Here is a 25,541-nt window from a genome sequence, read left to right as displayed (position 1 = left end):
CCTCCTCAGACAATGAAACTGACAGCTGATGGTTCCAAGATGGCTCCAGCTTTGGGATCTTTCTGGGCTACTCTTACCTTTGGTAAGCAGTCTTGGTCAGCCCGGATTGATGTTCATGATGGGATCCCGACTCTGCTTTTATCATATGGCCATTGTCAAGAGTTGGCCATTATTTCAAAGGAATTCCCCAAACCTATTTTGAAGGTCACCCATGTCAACAGGTTGAAGGAACTCCCTATCTCTACTAACACGTCCCCTTCTGATGCAAGAGCTTACCTTCTCAAGGAGTTTGCTGACGTGTATGTTACGAAGAAATCTTTGGGATCCACACCACTCAAGCCGATGGTGGGTTCACCTATGAAGATTCATCTTAAGGGTGGTGCCACACCTTTTGCCATCCACACCCCTTGTTTGATTCCTCACGCCTACAAGGAGCTAGTTAGACAAGAGCTTGACTCCATGGTTGCTCAGGGAATCATCAAGCCGGCTGGAGACGAACCTTCACCTTGGTGCCACCCTCTAGTCCCCGTCGCCAAACCTCATGGTGGAGTACGGATCACCACCGATCTGTCAAAACTTAACCAGCAAGTTTCCCGTCCAGCCCACCCTTCACCCACACCCTTCGCAGCTGTTCGAAATGTGGACCCGAAGGCGAAGTTTTTTACAACGATGGACGCCTTATGTGGTTATTGGCAAATCGAGTTGGCCGAAGAAGACCAGCATTTGACTACATTCATCACACCATATGGAAGATATCAGTATTGCAGAGGCCCCATGGGATTTGCTGCTACGGGCGATGCATTCTGTCAACGTGGTGACGCAGCCCTTCGAGGAGTCACAAATTGTGTCAAGGTGGTTGATGATATTTTACTCCATGACGAAGACTACTGTGCCCACCTCTCCCAAATATATGAAGTTCTCACCAGATGTTGAAAGTACGGGATTACCCTCAACGCTGACAAGTTTGTAGTCGCCGCACCATCAGTGAACTTCTGTGGGTACACTCTCTCAGCTTCAGGTATCGCAGCTGACCCGGAGAAATTAAGTGGAATCAGGGATTTTCCAACCCCTGCCAACCTGACAGACCACCATTCTTTTTTGTGTCTGGTCAATCAGCTGGCTGAATTTTCACCTGACATCTCCGCCGCAGCCCAGCCGTTACGCCCCCTGCTGAGCCCCAGGAGGACATTCCTGTGGACCCCAGATCATCAAGAGGCCTTCCAGCGAGTCATGCAGGCCCTCTTAAGTCCACCTGTCCTCCCTGTTACGACCCAGCCCTACCCACCTTCCTCCCGACTGACGCCTCCAGACTCTACGGCGTTGGTTACGCCCTTCTGCAGGACCATGGCGGTGGACAACTCTACTTAATTCAGTGTGGATCCCGGTTCCTGACGGACGCCGAGACCCGATATGCCACGATTGAGCTGGAGATGTTGGCTGTTGCCTGGGCGATGGCGAAGTGCCGCTTCTACCTGATTGGACTTCAGCGCTTCACCCTCTTCACGGATCATCGCCCTCTTGTACCTATTATCAATCACTACTCTTTGGATGCAGTAGAGAACCCTCACCTTCAACATTTGAAAGAGAAGCTCTCGCCTTATCTCTTCACGACTGTGTGACGTGCGGGTAAGCTGGTGTGCATCCCGGATCCTCTGTCCCGCGCCCCTGTCAGTCGCCCCACCCCAGAGGACGAGATGTTGTGTTCTACAGCTGCCGCATCCCTCAAGTCAGTAGTTTCATTGAAGGCCGTCTTCACATCAGAAGAGTCTACAGCACCGGATGCAGACAAGACCCTTGAAGATCTCTGCACCGCAGCCCTGGCCGACCCTTCCTACATCCGGCTCGTCGACTGTGTGTTCCAGGGGTTTCCATCTAACCGATACGACCTTCATGAATCGCTACTCCCGTACTAGAAGATACGCAAGGACCTCCATTGTGACGGAGACCTCGTCTTGTATGGTCCACGAGTAGTCATTCCTGCTGCCCTACGCCGCCGTACCTTGACCCGCCTTCACGACAGCCATCGAGGAGTGGAGGCCACCAAGCGACGGGCGAAACAGACTGTATTTTGGCCCGGAATCGACGCTGACGTTGCAAGTACCGTCCGTCCCTGTGAGCCGTGCCAGATTCTGCAACCCAGCCAGCAAGAGGAACCTTTATTGTGCGACGATAACCCTTCAAGACCCTTCGAGTCTGTGTCGGCCGACTTCTTTGCAGTGGCAGGGAAGTCCTTCCTCGTCATTGCCGTCCGATTGTCTGGATGGCCTGTTGTCGTCCCCTGTGGTAGTGATACAACGGCTACTGCTACCATCCGGAATTTCAGACATTACTTCAGAGAAGTTGGTGTTCCCCTCCGCCTCAGGACTGATGGAGGACCCCAGTTCACCAGCCACGAGTTCCGGGACTTCATGGACCGTTGGGGAGTCCGTCATGTTGTGACCTCGCCCCACTACCCCCAGGCGAATGGACACGTTAAAGCCGCAGTCAAGACTGTTAAACATCTGATCCTTAAGGTGTCACCCTCAGGAAATATCGACTGCGAGGATTTCGATCGAGGTTTGCTAGAGTTACGCAACACCCCGAACTTCACCGGACGCTCACCAGCCTAGGTTCTCTATATGGATATCATCTCAGGTCTTGTGTTCCTGCCCACCCGAAGTCTTTTTCTCAAGAATGGCAAGCCAAGACTGAAGAATGTGACCGACGTGCAGCAGAACGAGCCGCAGATGTCGCTGCTCGGTACGACTGTCATGCCCGCCCCCTTCCCAGGTTGAGTATCGGCCAGCAGGTCAGGATTCAAGATCCGGTATCTCACCGCTGGGACAAGGTTGGGGTTGTCATGGGTATTGGCCGGTGCAGGGACTACCAAGTGCGTCTTCCTAGTGGTAGAGTATGGTGGAGGAACCGTCGTTTCCTCCGACCTGTGGAGCTGCCTAGTGTTGACCCTTCCCCAGTTGAGTCCCCTAATGTTGATGTCTTTAAAGTAAATCCATCCCCACCTTGTGTTTCTGCCCCAGTACTCCGCAGGTCCGAGCGACTCAGAAACAAAAGGTCCGCTCAAGATGAAACTATGAGCGTATAGGGGGGAGGGAGGTGTATGATATGGACACGAAGTAGTACCTTAAGCTGTGTATTCTTATATTACTCTATTAATTATGTATAGTAAAGTATTACAGAACATGTATTAATCCTATGTAATATTTCCATTTATTATGCACCATGTTATGTATGTGAATTATCATATTTACATATTATGTATTCAGCTTGTGAATGCTGGCATCTGTACATGCCAGCGCGGAGTGATACAGAGAGTTGAGATCGCTAGTCCTTATGGTGTGGAAGCCGACTGTCTATTAGTTCTTCTGTATATCTCCCGTACGAGAATAAGAACCTATTTTCAAGATAACAAGTGTTTGCGTATACCCTCACTAGTGTAGAACATAGACAAACATAGAGGTAAAGCAGACAGAGCGGACCCAACATGAAAAACAAGGCAGACATTCGTAACGGTCAGCAATTTGAACTGAGCAGGGAGCGCGCTCTCTATGAAGGTTGGGCGCGCTCTGACCATTTTCTCTAATATGTCATGGAAGCCACACGTCCACAACATTGCTAAAGCTGCATTCCGAAAGCTGGGAATGCTGTATAGATGCCGTAGTTACTTCATTCCTGAGCAATTGTTTCAAGTTTATAAGGGATTGATTCGTCCTAACTTGGAGTACTGCTCTCATATCTGGGGTGGCTCTTCTCCTGTCCAACTGTTAGTCAGGGCAGAATGAAAGGCATTTCGTCTTATTAACTTCACTCTTTTACAGGTACTTTTATGGGCATTGTTCGGTGGATTTGGCCCACGGCCCGCCACGTAGGCCGTGGGCAGGGCCGTCCCTAGGAGGGGGCAACTCAGCCACTGCGTCCCCCCCCCCGAAAAAAAAAATACATATATATATATATATATATATATATATATATATATATATATATATATATATATATATATATATATATATATATATATATATATATATATATATATATATATATATATATATATATATGAGGTTAAAAAACCACACATCATGGAGACTTAAAGTTTATTTTAAAAACCAGTACAGCTTCGGCTCATCGAAAGCCCTTCTCAGTTGGTAAGAACATAAGAAAATATGGAGTCTGCAATAGGCCGGTTATCTGTGCATGGCAGCTCCTGTCGAGAGTTACTACAACTCTCTATCACCCATGAATCCATCCAGCCTCCTTTTGAAACTTTCCAGAGTTCCCGCACTTACTACAAAGTTGCTAAGCTTGTTCCACTCGTCCACCACCCTATTTGTGAAGCAGTTTCTTCCTATCTCCCTCCTAAACCTAAACTTATCCAACTTGAATCCTGCTCGGATATTATAAGAACTTTATCTATATCCCCTTTATTGATTCCTTTCACCCACTTAAATACTTCTATCATATCTCCCCGCACTCTTCGTCCTTCTAGGGAATGCAAGTTAAGTTTCTTTAACCTATCCTGATATGGAAGATTTCTAAGTCCCTGCATTATTTTCGTCATTCTTCGCTGCACCGACTCTAGTGAATTTATATCCATTCTATAATACGGGCACCAGAACTGAACCGCATAATCGAGGTGCGGCCTGACTAGAGCAAGATATAGTTGCAATACGACCCCTGCACTCTTGTTACTTACACTTCAAGATATAAAACCCAATACTCTGTTTGCCTTATTTCGAACATTATCGCACTGTTTTCTAGGCCGTAGGTCCGGGCTTACAAGTACCCCTAGGTCTCTTTCACAAGTCGACTTCTCTAGGTTGATGTTGTTAAGGCTGTATACATTATCAGTATTTGTTCTTCCAATATTAAGTACGCTGCACTTGCTGGTGTTGTATTTCATTTGCCATTTTTCAGACCACCCCTGTAGTTTATTTAGATCCTCTTGTAATGCATTTGCATCCTGCCCTGAATTAATCTGCCGCACTATTTTGGTGTCATCAGCAAACTTGCTTATGTCACTGCTGATCCCAGTAGCTAGATCGTTTATGTAGATTATGAACAAGAGTGGGCCTAGTACTGACCCCTGGGGAACTCCACTGGTTACACGGCCCCACTCAGATTTAACACCATCTACGCTGACCCTCTGCGTTCTATCTGTGAGCCATGATTTTATCCAATTTAAAACTTTCCTTTCGATACCGTGAGCCTTAATTTTTCTCAGAAGCCTCTGATGCGGTACTCCGTCAAATGCTTTGCTAAAGTTTAAGTAAATAACATCGTAATTTTCGTCATTATCTACTACCTCGAAGACTTTCCTAAAAAACGTCAGCAGATTTGTTAGACAAGATTTTCCCTTTCTAAACCCATGTTGAGAGTCGTAGATTAACTTGCTTTTCTCTAGATGCGATCGGATGGTATCTGCTATAATTGATTCAAGATATTTCCCCACTACTGACATCAAACTGATCGGCCGGTAATTTGACGCTGATGCTCTGTCTCCCTTTTTGAATATGGGTACTACATTTGCCTGTTTCCACAAGTCTGGCACAACTCCGGTGACTAATGATTTTCTAAATAAGTTTACGAGGGATCCTCTAATCTGTTCCCTACACTCCTTCAAGACTCGAGGGAAAATTTCATCCGGCCCTGGGGATTTTGTCTTCTTTAGTTTATTTATCTTCTTAAGAACATCCACTTTTCTGATAGTGTTATTCTTTAATTTCTCTTCTTCCTTTCCCTTAATTATCAGTTCCACCTCTGGAATTTCATCGTGAATTTCTTCTGTGAAAAATGATAAGAAGTAGCTGTTCAATGCTTTGCTTATTTCTTCACTGCCATTTATCACTTCTCCCCTCCCTGACTTTAAAGGCCCAACTTTGTCCTTGACCTTTGTTCTATATACCTGGAGAAATCCCTTGGGATTCGCCTTAGATTCTCTTGCTATTTTGATTTCATAGTCTCTCTTTGCTTTCCTTACATTTTTCTTAACATTCTTAGATAGTTCATTATACCTATTTCTGAGCTGCTCCTCCCCTCCCTTTAATTTTTTATATATTCCTTTCTTTATTCCTATGTCATGTTTAATTTTTCTGGTCATCCACCTTCGCTCATTCTTATTTGACCTAATTTTTCTGTATGGTATATTTTGTTCTTCTGCTTTATGTAGTATACTAGTCAATATATTATACTCATGATCAATTGTTGTGTCATCTATGACCTCACCCCTTCCTACTGGGGACTGACGTGACTGTTCCCAGGTGACCTCACCTAGGTACCTTCTTAACCCCTGATAATCGGCCAACCGAAAGTTTGGGACTCTGACCTTATTGTCATTGTTTTTCGTTTCCCAATTTAGGGTGAACATTATTTCTCTCTGATCACTGTTACCTGGTTCTTCCCCTACTGTGATATCTCTGATAATATATTGTCACTTCTAATAGGTTCTGTAATTAGTTGTTTAAAAAAATTGTCCTGTACTGCGTCTAGGAAGTCTTCAGATTCATAGTCACCTACAATGTTGTTCCTGTCAATATTAACATAAGAACATAAGAATGGAGGAAACTGCAGCGGGCCTATTGGCCCATACTGGGCAGTCCCGTTTACACCCAACCCCTATTGCTCATATGAGCATCCAACCTATGTTTGAAGCAATTCAGCATATTCGAGTTAATGATGATATTTGGTAACTTGTTCCGTTCATCCACTACTCTGTTTCCAAACCAGTGTTTACCTATTTCACGCCTAAATCTAAATTTGTCTAATTTAAAACCATTGTTACGAGTTCGTTCCTGGTTGGATAGTTTGAGTACCTTTGTAATGTCCCCTTTGTTTAGCCCTGCCTTCCACTTATACACCTCTATCAGGTCGCCCCTCGCTCTACATCTCTCAAGGGAGTGCAAATTAAGATGCTTTAACCTGTCTCTATACTCAAGGTTCCTAATGCCCGGGATTAGTCTTGTCATTCTCCTCTGAATTCTTTCCAAGGATTCTATATCCATTCTGTAATACGGTGACCAGAACTGAACTGCATAATCCAGGTGTGGTCTCACAAGAGCAAGATACAGTTTTAGGATGACCTCGCTAGTCTTGTAACTAACACTCCTTTGTATGAACCCAAGTACTTTATTAGCCTTGTTACGAGCAAAAACACATTGTTTACTTGGCTTAAGGTTCCTACTTATCATTACTCCTAAATCTCTCTCGCAGTCGGATTCCTCTATGGCATCGTTGTTCATCTGGTATCTGGTTTCCCTGTTTACATCTCCTATACTGAGTACTTTACATTTGTCGACGTTGAATTTCATCTGCCATTTTTCAGACCATTCGAAAAATTTGTTTAGATCTTCCTGTAGTTTTGCCGAGTCCTCGTCAGATTTGATAACACGTCCTATTTTAGTGTCATCAGCAAATTTACTTATGTTACTGTCAATGCCGATATCTATGTCGTTTATGTATATAATAAATAATAATGGTCCAAGTACTGAGCCTTGGGGAACTCCACTTGTGACGTTGCTACAATGGGACTTAGTGCCGTTAATGCTCACTCACTGTTTCCTGTCCTGTAGCCACGCCCTAATCCATTTAAGGATGTCACCTTTGATGCCATGAGCTTCTACCTTTCTAATTAGTCTTTCGTGGGGGACTCTGTCGAAGGCTTTGCTAAAGTCGAGATATACCACATCATAATTGTGCCCCTCGTCCACCGATTCGAAAACTGATGAAAAGAATGTTAATAGATTAGTTAGGCAAGAACGTCCGCTTGTGAAGCCATGCTGGGAATCATTGATCAATTGGTGCTTCTCCAGGTGATTTCGAATAGAGTTTGAAATGATTGCTTCCAGTAATTTGCCTACTATTGATGTTAGACTGATTGGGCGGTAGTTAGAGGATAGTGATCTATCCCCCTCTTGAAAATCGGTATTACATTCGCTATCCTCCAGGATTCTGGTACTACACCTGTTTTTAATGACATGTTAAACAACTTTGCTAAGGGCATACTAAGCTCTTCCTTACATTCCTTTAATACTCTGGCAAATATCTCATCGGGACCAGGTGACTTATTATGCTTTAGTTTGTCTATTTGCTTACTAACATCGTTACTAGTCACTACTATCTCACTCAATTTGTTTTCTTCACTATCTCTGAATAGAGTCGGTGCCTCGGGTATCATGTTTAAATTTTCGGTGGTGAAAACTGTTGAAAAATATTTATTCAAATTATTGCTCATTTCCCCGTCGTTATCAGTGAGCTCGCCGAAGTCTGACCGTATTGGTCCAATCTTTTCTCGTGTTTTAGTTTGATACATTTGGTAGAATCCTTTGGGGTTTGTCTTCGCCTCCCTTGCTATCCTTACCTCATTATTCCTCTTTGCCTTCCTTATCTCGGTTTTAACCCTACTCGCCAATACCCTATAATAGTCCCGGAGGTGAATTTCGCCACGATTTATCCTTCTACCTATAGCCTTCCTTTGGCCAATGATGTTCTTTAAATAATTATTTATCCATTTAGGGTCATTGTTGTCTGATCTGAGTTTTTCTGAAGTTGAAATCCTCCATGATGCACAGGTTGTTATATTTTGCTGCCCTACTCATTTCCTGCCATATGGGCTGAGCTGCTTCCTTCCCAAGACTTGGGGGTCTGTAAATCACTCCCATAATTAGTTTTTCTCTTCCTTCCGTGATTTATACCCATACAGACTCGGTTCCTATTTCACCCTTTATTGAATTATTAATACAACATTTTAATGTATCCTTGACGAAGAGTGCCACTCCTCCCCCTCCCCACGTCGAGGCTGACTGACCTGATCTCACTGGTTAAAGAAACTAAACTTGCATTCACTAGAAAGACGAAGACTGCTGGGAGATATGATAGAAGTATTTAGGTGGGTGAAAGGAATCAATAAAGGCGATATAGATAAAGTTCTTATAATATGCGAGCAAGATACGACTCGTAGCAACGGATTTAAGTTGGATAAGTTTAGGTTTAGGTGTTTAGGAGAGAGATAGGAAGGAACTGGCTCACAAATAGGGTGGTGGACGAGTGGAACAAGCTTAGCAACTTTGTAGTAAGTGATGGAATGCTGGAGAGTTTTGAAAGGAGGCTAGATAGATTCATGGATATAGAGAGTGGTAGTAACTCTAGACAGGAGCTGCCATGCACAGTCCAACCGGCCTATTGCAGGCTCCTTATTTGCTTATGTTCTTATGTTACTGACCCTGGTGGACTGGCTGTGTGGAGTGGAGTGCAATGGATTATGGAGTCAGATTATGCGGTCAGAGAAACCCACCCCCACCAACCCCCATGGTACTGTCGCTATGGATGGTAAGGTCACGGTTGCGATGGTGGCGTAAGCCGTCAGGTCAGATTAACCAGTCAGCAGGTAATGTGTCCGAAGTCACTGGGTCTAGTGCTGGGCCCCGCGGGGCCCCCACACGCTCGGGGCCCCGGGCGGTCGCCTCTGTTCGCACCTCCTAAAGGACGGGCCTGGCCGTGGGCTCGTAACACTCGAATTGCTCGCGGTGCCCACCTTTTGTGTCGGTCACATTAGAATAACCCGTTATAGTACACCATTCTTTCCTCACACAGCCAATTTGTGAAATGCTCTGCCTTCCTCTGTGTTTCCATACTTTTACAATTTGTCTCACTTCACGAAGCTGGTTTTCCAGCATCTTCGTGGTCTAGATTAATATAATCTTTTTATCTTTTATCTGTAATTTCTTTTTACTCCTATTTTTCGCCCCCGGGCCCCGTTCTTGGTCAGTGTCCTGTGCCCGGTTGGGCTTTTCCCCAGAAAAAAGAAAATAAATACAAATTGTTTGCCCTACCACACTCCTTTCAGCTTAAGGCAGGGGTCACCAAACTACGGCCCGCTGGCCGGATCCCAAGTCCTTCCCCGGCTCGTGGTAGCTCCGCCTACGCTCTGACGTTACCAGAGCTTTCGTTCTGGCTTGCAAGTATTGAACAGAATGATTATGCGGCCCGCGCTCGTCATTCTTTCAGTTATCCGGCCCACTGTGAAAAAGTTTGGTGACCCCTGGCTTAAGGTGAGGAGAAGTTACCAATTTGTCGACAGCACACAAAAAGACCTCAAAGGGTACCCAGTGTTTCACTTTGATTAGGGAACACTCTGGGGGCTGGGAACCCTCTCCGAGCAGAAAGTTTGCTCAAACGAGCCAAGGGACTGCTCAAGTAATAGGACGGGACGATCGCCGACAGAATTGTGCCCCGCCCCCCGGGGACGCAAAATAATGAAGAATAAAATCCAAAACGCTGACCATATTACCTCCCAGACCTAAAATTCAATATCACGCCGTGGAACTGCAGAAATGCTAGGAATAAGAATGCTGAATTCCACTTACTAAAGTCATTATTTCGGCCAAACGTTTTTTGCTGACAAGAGACGTTACTCGAGGGTCATAACGACCCACTTGTATTCGACAACTACTGTACATGCCATACAGGAGATAACCTAAGGGGGTGGGTAGCCTGATATACTAGGAGAGATTTCGCCCAACAAAGAGTTGACTTTCATGTGAATCTGCAGGCCGGAGCGTGCAGAATCAAGTTTCGGTCTACTTATGTAACTCACTATACTGTCTGCCGGGTGGGCCTTTTGCTGGCGTTGAGCTTGAGTAGCTACTAAACCAACTCACCTTCTGCGGTAGGGAAGCGTCCGGAATGACGGGAAGGGTAAGCAGGTGATTGCAACCATATTCTATTCCAACTTGACCCTCCTGAATGACGGTAGTGCGACTCGGGTAGACGAGCGATTTAGTTCGGCGTCAGCTATAGATTTCTCTATAGTTAACGCTTCCTTGTTATTAAATTTTCAAAATTTCTTCATACGACGACTCCCTGGGAAGCGACCAATTTCCGATCTGCTTTTCCTATGCGGCCACTTCCGAGGGGCGTTACAACCTTAAGAGAGCAGATTGAGGTGCCTATTCAATAGCCGGTCGTATGACACTTTTGGAGAAGACATTAACACAAAAATAACACACATTAACAAGCTATAATACACGCAGCAGTTTTAACAATTGATATGACTTCTGCAACTACCCACAGGACTGAAGTTCCATGGTGGACACCAGATTGCCGACGAGTGATTTTTGAGCACAATAGGAGGTGCCGTGTTTTCAACAGAGCTCCACCTATGGAAGACCTCAAAGAATATAAGAAAGCAAGAGCTACAGCTAGGAAAGTTATCAAGGAGTGCAAGAGAGAGTCTTGGCGGGCGTTCGTCTCCACTATTAACAAGGATACACCTTCTTCTGAGGTATGGTCGGCCATAAACCGGATCAGTTCAAACAGAAGAAGGACCTATATCCTACAGCTATTGCCAACGCCCTAGTTAAAAAATTCGCAGATGCCAGTAGCTCTACAAATCAGGATCCAAGTTTTGGCACGATCCGTGATCGTGCTAAGCTCGGGCATCTCCACTTCCAGAACGGGATGAACAAGACTACAATCGAGCGTTCTCTCCATATGAACTTTCCTTAGCTTTAAAAAGGGCAAGGGCTCTACTCCTGGACCCGACAATATTCGATACAAGATAATTAAACACCTTGACCAGAGAAACCTGGACAAGTTGCTAGAAGTGTACATGTGTACAATGAGATCTGGACGTCCAGAACGGTACTTTGCCCATGTCGGACTGATCTCCCAAGAGGGATAGATGTCCTACGAACACCAACTCGTTCCGTCCGTTTACTCTCACAAATTGTATGTGTAAGGTCAAAATTAACAACTTATTGAATGACCGACAGCATGGCGTCCGCCAAGGTAGAAGCACACTAGACTATTTAATAAGTCTTGAAACAGACATATCAAAGGCCCTCTGCAGTAAAGAAACATTAATTGCAGTATTTTTAGACATCAAAAAAGCCTACCACATGACATGGTGAACTGGCCTCATGATGAAGCTCCAAGCCTTAGGTCTGAGAAGTAATTTACCCATTTAATTTAGAAATTTTTTGTAAGACATAACTTTTTCAGTCAAATTAACAAATAACGTAATGTCGGACACATTTGTCCAAGAAAACGGAGTCCCACAAGGCAGTGTCTTGGGTCCTGTACTATTTCTCATAAAGATTAATGTTTTCCTATCACCAGCACCCAGACTACTGTAAGTGACCTCAAATTCTCATTGTTTGCCGACGATTGCGTAATTTGGCGCTCCTCTTGAGTCGAAAGATGGTCTGCACAAAGGGTATAGGTCGGCCTAAAACCATCGGAAAAGCGGGCAATATAATGGGGATTTAGGTTCTCAGTTGAGAAGACAGTAGGAGTGATCTTCACCAAAAAAAACGTAACGGAAATAGCCCAATATTGAAATTAAATGGTACTCCAATTAAAATTCAGACGTCAATTAAAATTTTCGGCTTTCATTTTGACTGGAAATTAACGTAGAGAAACCACATTAATGATCTTGAAAGCAAATGCTTCAAAATCACAAACATCCTGAAAGTTTTATCAGGTACTACATGGGGAGCCGCTAGGAAATCTTTATTAATGGTGTATAAGACCCTGATCAGATCGAAATTCGATTATAGATGTCAGTTGTATGCATCGGCATGCGACACCACACTCGCAAAGCTGACCAGAATACAAAACCGATGCTTCCGTCTATGTCTGGATGCCTGCGGATGTACACGTATAAAAAGACTGGAGGTAGAGGCTCATGTCTTCCCCACTCCACACCAGGTGGGACATGTTGACGTTAAGGTACGGGTTGAGTGTGGCTAGGAGGCGCGAAACAGGGCACCCAGGTTGGTGAGCTGTCGCTAGCCCCTGCTACCTGCAGCTGCGTAAGTCCCATGCCTTGGCTGTCCTCCTCCAGACCCTGTGCCAGGGTGCTGGTATCCATTTAAAAGACGTTGATGGATATGTTCCACCGTTGTGTCCGCCAAGGGGAACCCCAACTTTCATGTGGGAACATCGTGGCCTCCAGGGGGGAAGAGGGACCTACATCCCGAGCTTCTAAAGCAACCTTTTTATAAATTTTTCTATTAACACTTACTGCTGTGCCCTCTTTGTTTACAATTCTATCAATCACTTGCTTGACAAAAATTATTTTCAGTTCCGGAATAATCAGAGATACAACTTAAGGCACCCAGAGCTACTAAGACCACCCCCCCCCCCTCCCATGTGCTCCTTTCAGTCCCAGACCTCCATAAAATATCATGGTGTGAAGGTGTGGAACAGCTTACCCCCACACATCCGAGCAAAGACTACGCTCCCTTCCTTTAAATCATCTCTAAAAAAATATCTATTGTCGAAGTATTAATATTTCTTGTAACACTTACTATATTTACAGTACCTGCTTTTATTGTACCATCAAAACCGTTTTCTCGGAAATTATCATGTAAATAAATAAGTAATTACCATTGCAATAAACATAATTGCTCTGTCCTCTTGTTCAACCTTATTACTGTGCAACCCAGGTTGTACTGCTCCCCATTATACTTATGTTTTTCAATTCCACTGTAATTTATGTGTGTATGTATGTGTATATGTATATATATACACAATCAACACCTCAACCCGCCAGGATTCGAACCCACGGCCCACGAGCCCATGACTGTGACCGAGGAACTCTACCTCTGGACCACCAGGATACTAAAAGCAGTCCTAGACTCTGTTATATTTCACACAAAGACTGTTCAACACAAAATATTGTAGAGTAACAGAACAGATGGTAACAACACACCTAACAGTAAATTCAGAGAAATGGCAACCACCAAGAACACTAGACCTCAACATACTAAACAGTGCAGACACATTAACCTCGCCAATTACCACAAAAGACATAACAAACGTAATAACCAGTTTTAAAGATAAAGCACCTGGACTAAGTCAGATAAACAAAACTGTTCTTCAAAACATACCCACAACACTGATAAAACAACTTACACAGATCTTTAACGCCTCACTAGCAACTGGACTCTTCCCCACGAGATTCAAAACAGCCAAAATAAGACTCATACCCAAACCCGAAAAAAAACAAGGCCGGAAAATTAAAGACCCATATCCCTATTAGAAGCACCAGGCAAAATACTAGAAAAAACTCAACAACAGACTAAGAAATTATCTAGAACAGGAAAACAAATAATATAACCGCAGACAACATGGATTCCGGAAGAACCGAGGCACAAACACGGCCATTGCATTAATTTGCGAAACTATAGCTAACGCCCTCAACAATAAAAAACAGTGTAATGTCGTTTTCAGAGATGTATCAAAAGCTTTCGATAAAGTGCGGCACGAAGGCCTCAAATATAAAATAATTAAACTTGACATGCCAAAAACATGACAACCCTTCTCTGCAACTTCTTAGACAACAGACAAGCCAAACTCATTATTGACAACTACACTGGACAAACCTTCAGCATACATAGTGGAGTCCCACAGGGCAGCAACATTTTACCCACACCATGCACAATATACACAGCAGACATGCCAGACCCAAGACATTCGGACTACATAGCATACGCTGATGACATCACGCAAATATTAAATATCCGGGGAGATATAAACAAATGATGTCTGGAAAAGAAATTGAAGCAATAAACAACTGTGAGAGAAAATGGAAAATCCAAACCAACATTCCAAAACTAAAGATTACATACATTGCAAAAATAAATCCATACCCAATCATAATCAATAATCAACAGTTACCAAATGCAGAAAATGGGAAAATACTGGGACTAAAAATTACCAGAAACGGTATACACCAACACATCAGGGAAAGATTGACAAAAGCCAAATCACAATTAACCAAATTCAGAAAACTAAACACCAAAACACAACTACATCTACTGTATACGAATCGCTTGTCAGACCACACCTTGAATACCCACCAATTCCACTCAACACTATAACTAAAACAAACAAACACAAGCTGCAAGCAGTCCAAAATACAGCACTAGGAAGAGCAGCAAAACATAGGCCGCCATGCAAGCAAAAAATACAAGACATACACATAGAACATAACATAGACACAATTAACACAAGAACACACAAACAAGCAAAAGCGGTATGGGATAAACTACAACGAACACAGGACCCTATTTTAAAGGAACTATTACAGGCAAACAACAATATATCACACAGCTGATTGCCAAGAAACATCAACATTAACACAATCTGCCCGGAACCATTATACGCGAAAGAATAACACCACTTATATAACCGTAAAGATGGGGACTATCTTGTCAGCTCACACAAGGACCTGGTGGGACCACCCCAATCACAAAAGATGAGGAACATCCCTTCAGTAACACCTTCAGCAGTTTGGTATAGATATGTAGATGATGGAATATGTCTTAATGTAATGTAATGAGGACTTAAAAGCCTTTCTACAACTACAACTTAACCCCCTCGATCAAATTCCCTGTGGAATTCGAAAGTGACTGCAAATTACTATTTCTAGACTGTCTGATCCAAAGAGTAAGTAACACCTTTAAGTTCAGTAATTATAGGAAACCTACTAATGTGTGTTCATATATTCATTATTATTCTGTCCACCAAAAAAGAGCCAAACACTCAGTATTCTCATCAATGTTTTTACGTGCTCTGCGAATATGCAGTCCGGAGTTCATTGATGAGGTATATAAATATGTCTATAATATTTGATTGAACTTAAAATATCCTACTTCTTTTATAAACAAATGCCTTAACATCGTTAAGAAATATTTTTTAGAGAACTGATCCCAAATCTCCCCACGACAGTAAGAATATCTTAATATTACCATTTAACAAACAATTATCTCAAATTCTTCTACAGCTGAACGCATGTGGTTGCGTTTAAAAGGTTCCTTGCAAAGAATATAATATGTTCTACTTAGGCCAGACGGGAAAAGATCTTATAACTAGACTTAAACAGTATAAAAAAAGGTGTTCGGACATGCCAAGAATCCAATGCCTTGTTCATTCATATGAGAGATAATAATCATTGTATTGACTGGGATTATGCCTCCTGAACATTACCGTGTTGTTCAATCGACAATAGGAACATTATAGAATCAAATCTCATTAAACATACCGAATCTGTCAACATGAATTTGAGTAATGGCATGTACAAATTGGACAATTTTATGATTAACAAGATTTGTAACCAGGTGAAAGGGTCGGACACCTGCTGTCCCTAGGGACTTATCTCGCTCTCCTTTACTGTATATATTAGTTACTCACCCCTGAAGATGTGAATTACACGAAAGCGCTTGGGAACTTCGGGGTTTTTTGTTTCCTATGTTGTTATCAGCACACACACACACACATATATATATATATATATATATATATATATATATATATATATATATATATATATATATATATATATATATATATATATATATATATATATATATATATATATATAGTGTGTGTTCCAGAAAATACAGGTAAAGCAGCTCTGAAGAATTTTATGTTGAACATACACTAAAGCAAACATAGATCGACAATCACAATATAAAAAGCAAGGGTGGCTTATAATCTATTTTGAGTGGCATCAACGTGGAAATGTCAAATATTTTCTGAGTGTCACACAGTGTTAAAAATAGTTGTATTGCTTATTGAACTTTTCCACATGATACGACAAGATAATGAAATGTCACGTCTCCACCACTCCTTACGAAACAATACCTCGCTGTTACAGTAGCTGACTATAATGAATTCATTCATAAATCTTCAATCATCAATAATTCTTTTTCATCATCTCACAGTTTTCATAGATCAAATCTATTATATATAATCGGGTAACAGTTTTAGGCTTATGCTCCTAATATCCTGAAATCTACTTTTAGTTGCTATTTCCTCCGTTATTAACCAAAACTTTTTTTTCTCAAGCCACATAGAAAGTATCGACACAAACGTAACTTCTACGAAACAAAACTATTATGGATTCTGCTGACCTTCAGTTTTATGAAGTTTGGAGAGCGGTGATAGAAGCAGTAACACTAACGAAATGTCTCGCCGCCACTCTCATCAGCGCCACTGACTACAAACAACTGCTGCCAGTCCCCAGGAAGACGTGTGATAACATGCCTTGCTCAAACCCCTGATAAGGACAGTTGTGTCATAATAACACATTTCAACTCAATATATTTTTTTAATAACGGAATATTTCATACGTGGTCATATATGGAAAGGTTATGATAACAGGCACACATATAACACGATTTCGCACACTTGCCCGAAACATAAGAACTTAAGAATGGAGGAAACTGCAGCGGGCCTATTGGCCCATACTGGACTGTCCCACTTACACCCAACCCATATTGCTCTTATATCCATCCAACCTATGTTTGAAGCAATCCAGCGTATTCGAGTTAATGATGACGTTGGGTAACTTGTTCCATCCATCCACTACTCTACTTCCAAACCAATATTTACCTATTTCGCGCCTAAATCTAAATTTGTCTAATTGTTACGAGTTCGTTCCTGGTTGGATAGTTTGAGTACCTTTGTAATTTCCCCTTTGTTTAGGCCTGAATTCCATTTATACACCTCTATCCTATCGTCCCTCATTCTACGTCTTTCGAGGGAGTGCAAGTTAAGGTGCTTTAACCTGTCTCTGTACTCAAGGTTCCTCTGAATTCTTTCTAGGGATTCTTTATTCATTCTGTAATACGGTGACCAGAATAGAACTGCGTAATCCAAGTGAGTTCTCACAAGCGCAAGATATAGTTTTAGGATAATCTCTCTAGCCTTGTAACTAACACTCCTTTGTATGAACCCAAGCACTTTATTAGCCTTGTTTCGAGCAAATACACATTGTTTACTTGACTTAAGTTTCCTAATTATCATTACTCCTAACTCTTTCTCACATTCAGATTTCTCTATAACATCGTTGTTCATCTAATATCTGGTTTCTCTGTTTACATCTCCTAGACTAAGTACTTTACATTTGTCCACATTGAATTTCATCTGCCATTTACAGACCATTCGAGATTAATTTTTAGATCATCCTGTACTTTTGTGGAGTCCTAGTCAGATTTGATTACACGCCCTATTTTAGTGTCATCAGTAAATTTCTTTATTTGGCTGTCTACGCCGACATCTGTGTCGTTTATGTATATAATAAATAATAATGGTCCAAGCACTGAGCCTTGGGGTACTCCACTAGTGACGTTACTCAAAACGGATGAAGTGCCGTTAATGCTCATTCGCTGTTTCCTTTCCTGTAACCATGCACTAATCCATTTTATATTATCTCCTCCAGTGCCATGAGCCTCGTCTTTTCTTATAAGTCTTTCGTGGGGGACTCTGTTGAAGGCTTTGCTTAAGTCAAGATATACCACATCATAGTCGTGCGGCTCGTGCCCCTCGTCCACTGATTCGAAAACAGCTGAAAAGAATGTTAATAGATTAGTTAGACATGAACGTCCGCTTGTGGAGCCATGTTGGGAATCATTGATCAACTTGTGGTTCTCCAGGTGATTTCGAATAGAGTTTGAAATTATTGCTTCCAGTAATTTGCCTGCATTTGATGTTAAGCTGATTGGACGGTAGTTAGAGGATAGTGATCTATATCCCTTCTTGAAAATCGGTATTACATTCGCTATCCTCCAGGATTCTGATACTACACCCGTTTTTAAGGACATGCTAAACAAATTTGCTAAGGCATACTAAGCTTTTCCTTACATTCCTTTAATAATCTAGCAGACCTAGCTTCAGTTGCTACCTGACCTAGCTTGGAGAAGGACATGCCCCTAAGTGCTCGCGTTAGTGACCAGAGAAAATGGCCGCCTTGGATCGTTGTGTTGTGGGGGAAGAGGAGCGAAGTATGAGGAAAGAAAAGACAACCTCCTGACCACTCTGTTAAGTCAGCTGGAGCAGTTGAGGAGTGAGACAGACGCTCTAAATGGGGAGAACGAAGCCCTCAGGACTGAACTCCTTCAGGTAGGTGTCCTGCCTAGCAGCCACCTGAGAAGGAGGAACAGGCGTGGAGAGTGCTTGTTTCCAAGGGGACTAGTGTCAGACTCAGGAAAGCTGACCAGGGTGTGGAGTGCAGTAACCCCTACCAGGAGTTGGAGGAAGCTGGCGGAGAAGAGAAGAGGAAGGACGAGGAAGAGAAGAGGCAGGACGGTGTGGTGCCAGGAGAGAAAAGGGCAGTTGCTCAAACCCTGCCCAGTGGTAAGGTCGTGGTAGTTGGGGACAGCCAGATGAGGTTTTTAGATAGGACTTTTTGTGCTACCTGACCCAGCTTGGAGAAGGACGTGTCCCCAAGTTCTTCCGTAGTGACCAAGGAAAATGGCCGCCTTGGATCGTTGTATCTTGGGGGAAGAGGATGGTAGTGTGGGGAAAGACCACCTCTTGGCCACTCTGCTAAGGCAGCTGGGGCAGGTGAGGAGTGAGGTTGACACTCTAAAGGGGGAAAATGAATCCCTCAGGACTGAACTCCTTCAGGTAAGTGTCCTGCCTAGCAGGACACCTGCGAAGGAGGAGCAGGCGTGGAGAGTGGTTGTCTCCAAGGGGACTAGGGTCAGGCTCAGGAAAGCTGACCAGGGTGTGGAATGTAGAAACCCCTACTAGGTGTTGGAGGAAGCTGGCGAGGAAGAGAAGAGGCAGGAAAGTGTGGTGCAGGTAGAGGAAAGGGCAGTTGTGCAAACCCTGCCCAGAGGTAAGGTCGTGGTAGTTGGGGACAGCCAGGTGAGGACTTTTTGTACAAGAGATAGGAAACGTAGGACTAGGGTGTGTTTTCCTGGGGCTGGGATAAGGCATGTAGCTGAGAGGTTAGACAGGGTTTTGTCAGGGGAGGGTACCAATCCAGTAGTGTGTCTTAGTGTGGGAGGAAACGACATAGGAAAGGTTAGGAGTGAGGAACTTTTCAAGAGGGAGGCGCTGGGGAAGATTAGAGATAGGGGACGGATCCCGATAGTATGTGGTGTCTTGCCTAGAAGAGGGGTTGGTCGTGAATGGCTGTCCAGGGCAATCGCTATAAATTGCCGACTGGAAAAACATTGTGCAAACAATGGTTGGGCATTCATTGACAGCTGCCAAAGATTCTATGGCAACGACTACCTGTACAGTCGTGACGGAGTACACTTGTCTCGTGCCGGGGTAAAGACGTTGTCTGCATCCCTGGAGCGTGAAATTGTCACTCCAAAGGGGGGGTTTCGCCAGTAGAGAGAGGTACGGGAAAGTGGGAGTCAAAAAACAAGCAGGTCCTGGGTAAAACAGGACCAGGGAAGGGTAGGCTTAAATGTATACTATACAAACAGTAGGAGCGTTAGAAATAGAATTGACCTGCTAAGAGCGGTTGTATGTACCGAGAATGTAGACGTCAAAGCAATCACCGAAACTTGGATGAATCTGGCGAGCAAAATTTTTTTATCAGAGTACCACATAGAAGGGTACAACCTTTTTCACAAGGACAGGGAAGGTAGGAGGGGGGAGGGGTCGCACTCTTCGTCAAGGATACATTAAAATTTTGTATTAATAATTCAATAAAGGGTGAAATGGGAACCGAGTCTGCATGGGTAGAAATGACGGAGTGATTTACAGAATCCAAGTCTGGGCAAAGAAGCAGCTCAGCCCATGTGGCAGGAAATGAGTAGGGCAGCATAATATAACAACCTTTGCATTATCGGGGATTTCAATTTCAGAAATATTGACTGGGACAACATTGTAGGTGACTATGAATCTGAAGACTTCCTAGACGCTGTACAGGACAAATTTTTGAAACAACTAATTACAGAACCTACTAGAGGTGACAATATATTAGACCTAGTATTAACAAATAAAGAAAATATTATCAGAGATATCACAGTAGGGGAAGAACTAGGTAAAGTGATCACAGAGAAATCAGGTTCACCCAAAATTGGGAAGCCAAAAACAATGACAATATGGTCAGAGTCCCAAACTTTCGGTTGGCGGATTATCAGGGATTAAGAAGGTACCTAGGTGAGGTCACCTGGGAACAGTCACGTCAGTCCCCGGTAGGAAGGGGTGAGGTCATAGATGACACAACAATCGATCATGACTATAATATATTCACGAGTATAGTACATAAAGCACAAGAACAAAATATACCGTACAGAAAAATTAGGTCAAATAAGAATGAGCCAAGGTGGATGACGAGAAAACTTAAACATGACATAGGAATAAAGAAAGGAATTTATAAGAAATTAAAGGGAGGGGAGGAGCAGCTCAGAAATAGGTATAATGAACTATCTAGGAATGTTAAGAAAAATGTAAGGAAAGCAAAGAGAGACTATGAGATCAGAATAGCAAGAGAATCCAAGGCGAATCCCAAGGGATGCTTCCAGGTATATAGAACATAGGTCAAGGACAAAGTTGGGCCTTTAAAGTCAGGGAGGGGGGGGGGTAGTGATCAATGACAGTGAGGAAATAAACAAAGCATTGAACAGCTACTTCTAATCAGTTTTCACAGAAGAATTCGTGAGGAATTTCCAGAGGTGGAACTGATATTTAGGGGAAAGGAAAAAAGAAATTAAAGAATATCACTATCAGAAAAGAGGATGTTCTAAAGAGTATAAATAAATTAAAGAAGACAAAATCCCCATGGCCGGATGAAATTTTCCCTCGAGTTTTGAAAGAGAGTAGGGAACAGATTAGCGGCCCCCTCGTAAATTTATTTACAAAATCTTTAGACACGGGAGTTGTGCCAGACTTGTGGAAACAGGCAAATGTTGTACCCATATTAAAAAAGGGAGACAGAGTATCAGCATCAAATTACCGACCGATCAGTTTGATGTCAGTAGTGGGGAAATTTCTTGAATCAATTATAGCAAATAGCATCCGATCGCATTTAGAGAAAAGCAAATTAATCTACGACTCTCAACATGGGTTTACAAAGTGAAAATCTTGTCTAACAAATCTGCTGACGTTTTTTAGGAAAGTGTTCGAGGTAGTAGATAATGACGAAAATTACGATGTTATTTACTTAGACTTTAGCAAAGCATTAGACGGAGTACTGCAACAGAGGCTTCTGAGAAAAGTTAAGGCTCATGGTATCGAGGGGAAAGTTTTAAATTGGATAAAATCATGGCTCACCGATAGAACGCAGAGGGTCAGCGTAGATGGTGTTAAATGTAAGTGGAGCTGTGCAACCAGTGGGGTTCCCCAGGGGTCAGTACTAGGCCCACTCTTGTTCATAATCTACATAAACGATCTAGATACTGGGATCAGCAGTGACATAAGCAAGTTTGCAGATGACACCAAAATAGGGCGGCACATTAATTTAGGGCAGGATGCAAATGCATACAGGAGGATTTAAATAAACTGCAGAAGTGGTCAGAAAAATGGCAAATGAAATTCAACACCAGCAAGTGTAGCATACTTAATATTGGAAGAACAAATACTATCAATGTATACAGCTTTAACAACATCAACCTAGAGAAATCGACTTATGAACAGACTTAGGGGTACTTGTAAGCCCGGACCTACGGCCTAGGAAACAGTGCGTGAATGTTCGAAATAAGGCAAACAGAGTATTGGGTTTTATATCTAGAAGTGTAAGTAATAAGAGTGCAAAGGTCTTATTGGAACTATATCTTGCGCTAGTCAGGCCGCACCTCGATTATGCGGTTCAGTTCTGGTGCCCTTATTATAGAATGGATATCATTTCACTGGAATCGGTGCAGCGAAGAATGACGAAAATGATTCCGGGAATTAGAAATCTTCCATATGAAGATAGGTTAAAGAAACTAAACTTGCATTCCCTAGAAAGACGAAGAGTGCGGGGAGATATGCTAGAAGTATTTAAGTGGGTGAAAGGAAGCAATAAAGGGGATATAGATAAAGTTCTTATAATATCCGAGCAGGATAGGACTCGTAGCAACGCATTAAGTTGGATAAGTTTAGGTTTAGGAGGGAGATAGGAAGGAACTGGTTTACAAATAGGGTGGTGGACGAGTAGAACAAGTTTAGCAACTTTATAGTAAGTGCTGGAATGCTGGAAAGTTTTAAAAGGAGGCTAGGTAGATTCATGGATGATAGAGAGTGGTAGTAACTCTCGACAGGAGCTGCCATGCACAGGCCAACCGGCCTATTGCAGACTCCTTATTTTCTTATGTTCTTATGTAAATATCTCATCAGGACCTGGCGATTTATTAGGCTTTAGCTTGTCTATTTGCTTACTAACATCGTTACTAGTTACTTATATCTCGCTTAATCTATTTTTTCATTATCTCAATATATAGTCGGTGGCTCAGGTATCCTTTTTATATTTTCAGTGTTGAAAACTGTTGAAAAATATTTATTCAGACTATTGCTCATTTCTCCGTCGTTATCAGTTAGCTCGCCGCTATCTGACTGTTTTGGTCCAATCTTTTCTTTTGTTTTAGTTTGATACATTTGAAAGAATCCCTTGGGGTTTGACTTCGCCTCCTTTGCTACCTTCATTTCATTACTCCTCTTTGCTTTTCTTATCTCGGTCATAACCCAACTGGCCAATACCTTATAATAATCTCGGAGGTAAACTTCACCACGATTTATTCTTCTACCTAGAGCCTTTCTTTGTCCAATAATATTCTTTAAATAATTATTTATCTATTTAGGGTCATAGTTGTCTGATCTGAGTTTTTGTATGGTATGGTCTGCCTTTGTGCATTAAGTAACTCATTATTTAAATTGTTGTGGAACTCGTCATCCTCAGATCTCGTGATCAGGTCATCCTCAACCTTCATATTTTGTGAGGATATCGTTGTCAGGTCTCCAGGTAAAGTGAGGATTGCCCTCTGTGGGTACAATGTGTAAGGTCATCTCACGTGGGGTCATGTAATCCATCCCCAAACGTGACACCACTTCTTTCAGCTGCCTTTTTAACCTATCAAAGTTTGCCCTTCTGTACTTGGGTATTTTTAGTTCAAACCAATATTTTAGATATATTTATATTCCTCATCAATGAATTCCGGACTGCATATCTGTAGAGCAAGTAAAAACATTGATGAGAATACTGACTGTTTGACTATTATGGTGGGCATAATAATTATGAATATATGAACACAATTTAGTAGGTTTCCTATAAATACTGAACTTAAAGGTGTTACCTACTCTGTGGATCAGACAGTCTAAGAATGGTAATTTGCAGTCACTTTCTAGTTCCACAGTGAATTTGATTGAGGGGGCTAAGTTGTTTCGTAGTTGTAGAAATGTTTTTAGGTTCTCAATACATGGCCAAAGACATATTACACCATCTGCATAATTATCTAAACCAAACTGCTGAAGGTGGTAAAATATTACTTAGTCGTTTCTTCTCAAAAAATTCCATAAATAAGTTGTTCAATACGGGTGAAAGCGGATTACCCTTCACCATGAACTTTGCATGCTTCCCAGATGGGCACTGTAAACGCTTCTGCACTTCACCTTGCACAGGATGTAAGGGGGTGCCCAATAAACTAGCCCTCTCCGGGCAATCTAAAAAATCTTATGATCACCTTCTCTGAATGGGAAGAGGCCAGGCAAGTGGCGGAAGTCAACGTCATCAACGACGACCCAATCGTGGTAAAAATACACGAAGAGGAATATTTGGTGATTGGAGTGATCTCCCACACAGAAATTCAGCGAACTACTTGGTAACCAGCTCCACTTTGTCAAAATCTGTCCAATATGGCGGCCCTGGTCGGCTACCTCAAGACCCTACCAAAAGAAGTACGACTGGGATGGGAAACCATCCCACGGTGCTGGGCTTGGGAGGTATGTATCCAATGTGGGACCATCGGGCACCAGCACACCGCATGCCCGAGCAAGAAGAAGAAATTTGCAGCTTGTGGTGTCCCACACTCCTCCCCCGACCGGGAGTGTCCCAAGTGGAGGGAGATGTATAAGGTAATCCAAGGTGCGACCCGAAAAGAAGAAGAGCTATGAAAAGGCCCTCATTGTAATCAAAACCAATTATAATCTGAGAAGATAAGTAACGATAAAACAAGAAACAGAACTTACTTAAGGCCAAGTGCAAGAAGCTCCGTGGTGTATACCATGCTGTAGTAACCCCATGGTTGTTCTGCAAAAAGCGTTCTGGGCTAAAAAAAAAATATATATATATGTAATATTCAGAAAATTCAGTGTAATTTCAAACGCCGCGCCATTGGCGATACTGAGTTTTCAAGGTCGTCTGAGGGAAGAGCGCGCTCCCCGCACATAACGAGAGGTTGTGGAACTAGGCCTATATGAGATTAAATGTAATTTGCCGAATTGATAATGATGCGATTCATGAAGTTAAGGGACTATTATTGAATTTGGAATTATTATAGATTGTTTATCAGTCTGAATAATGTTACGGGTGTCCCAAGGAGTTATTAGTTAGGCGGAAAATATGTCACGTAGGCCTAAGCTAACGCCTTGAGAGGACACGAGGCGGGCTAGGTCAGTCACGTGGAAGCATTCGGTCCAGCAAGACGTCCCTGCGCGTCCGTCACAGAAATAGTCACGTGGCCTAGTCACCTGCATTGCACTATTGCAGTATAACAAGTAAGTCTCATTCGATCTCAGACAGGGTTTAGATAGGGCAGTGATAAAGTTAACAAGAGCTAACAGTGAGTTCATTTCAGGGTTTCCGTCAGAACCCACTTGACTGA

General features: G+C 42.7%; 1 long non-coding RNA gene across 1 annotated transcript in view; it reads right to left on the bottom strand.

Annotated features, from left to right (window-relative positions):
- LOC121869259 overlaps positions 1–16,999 on the bottom strand; it is a 103,508-nt gene extending 86,509 nt beyond the window's left edge. The window contains exon 1 of the long non-coding RNA XR_006089517.1: positions 16,911–16,999. This is a non-coding gene — a long non-coding RNA (uncharacterized LOC121869259). The remainder of the gene's footprint in view (positions 1–16,910) is intronic.
- Positions 17,000–25,541: the final 8,542 nt, after the last annotated feature.

This window comes from Homarus americanus, unplaced genomic scaffold (genome assembly GCF_018991925.1).
Source record: "Homarus americanus isolate GMGI-L3 unplaced genomic scaffold, GMGI_Hamer_2.0 scaffold36734, whole genome shotgun sequence".
NCBI classification, from domain to species: domain Eukaryota; kingdom Metazoa; phylum Arthropoda; class Malacostraca; order Decapoda; family Nephropidae; genus Homarus; species Homarus americanus.
Note: the sequence above shows the minus strand (reverse complement) of the source record. Positions and strands in the feature narration are given on the sequence as shown.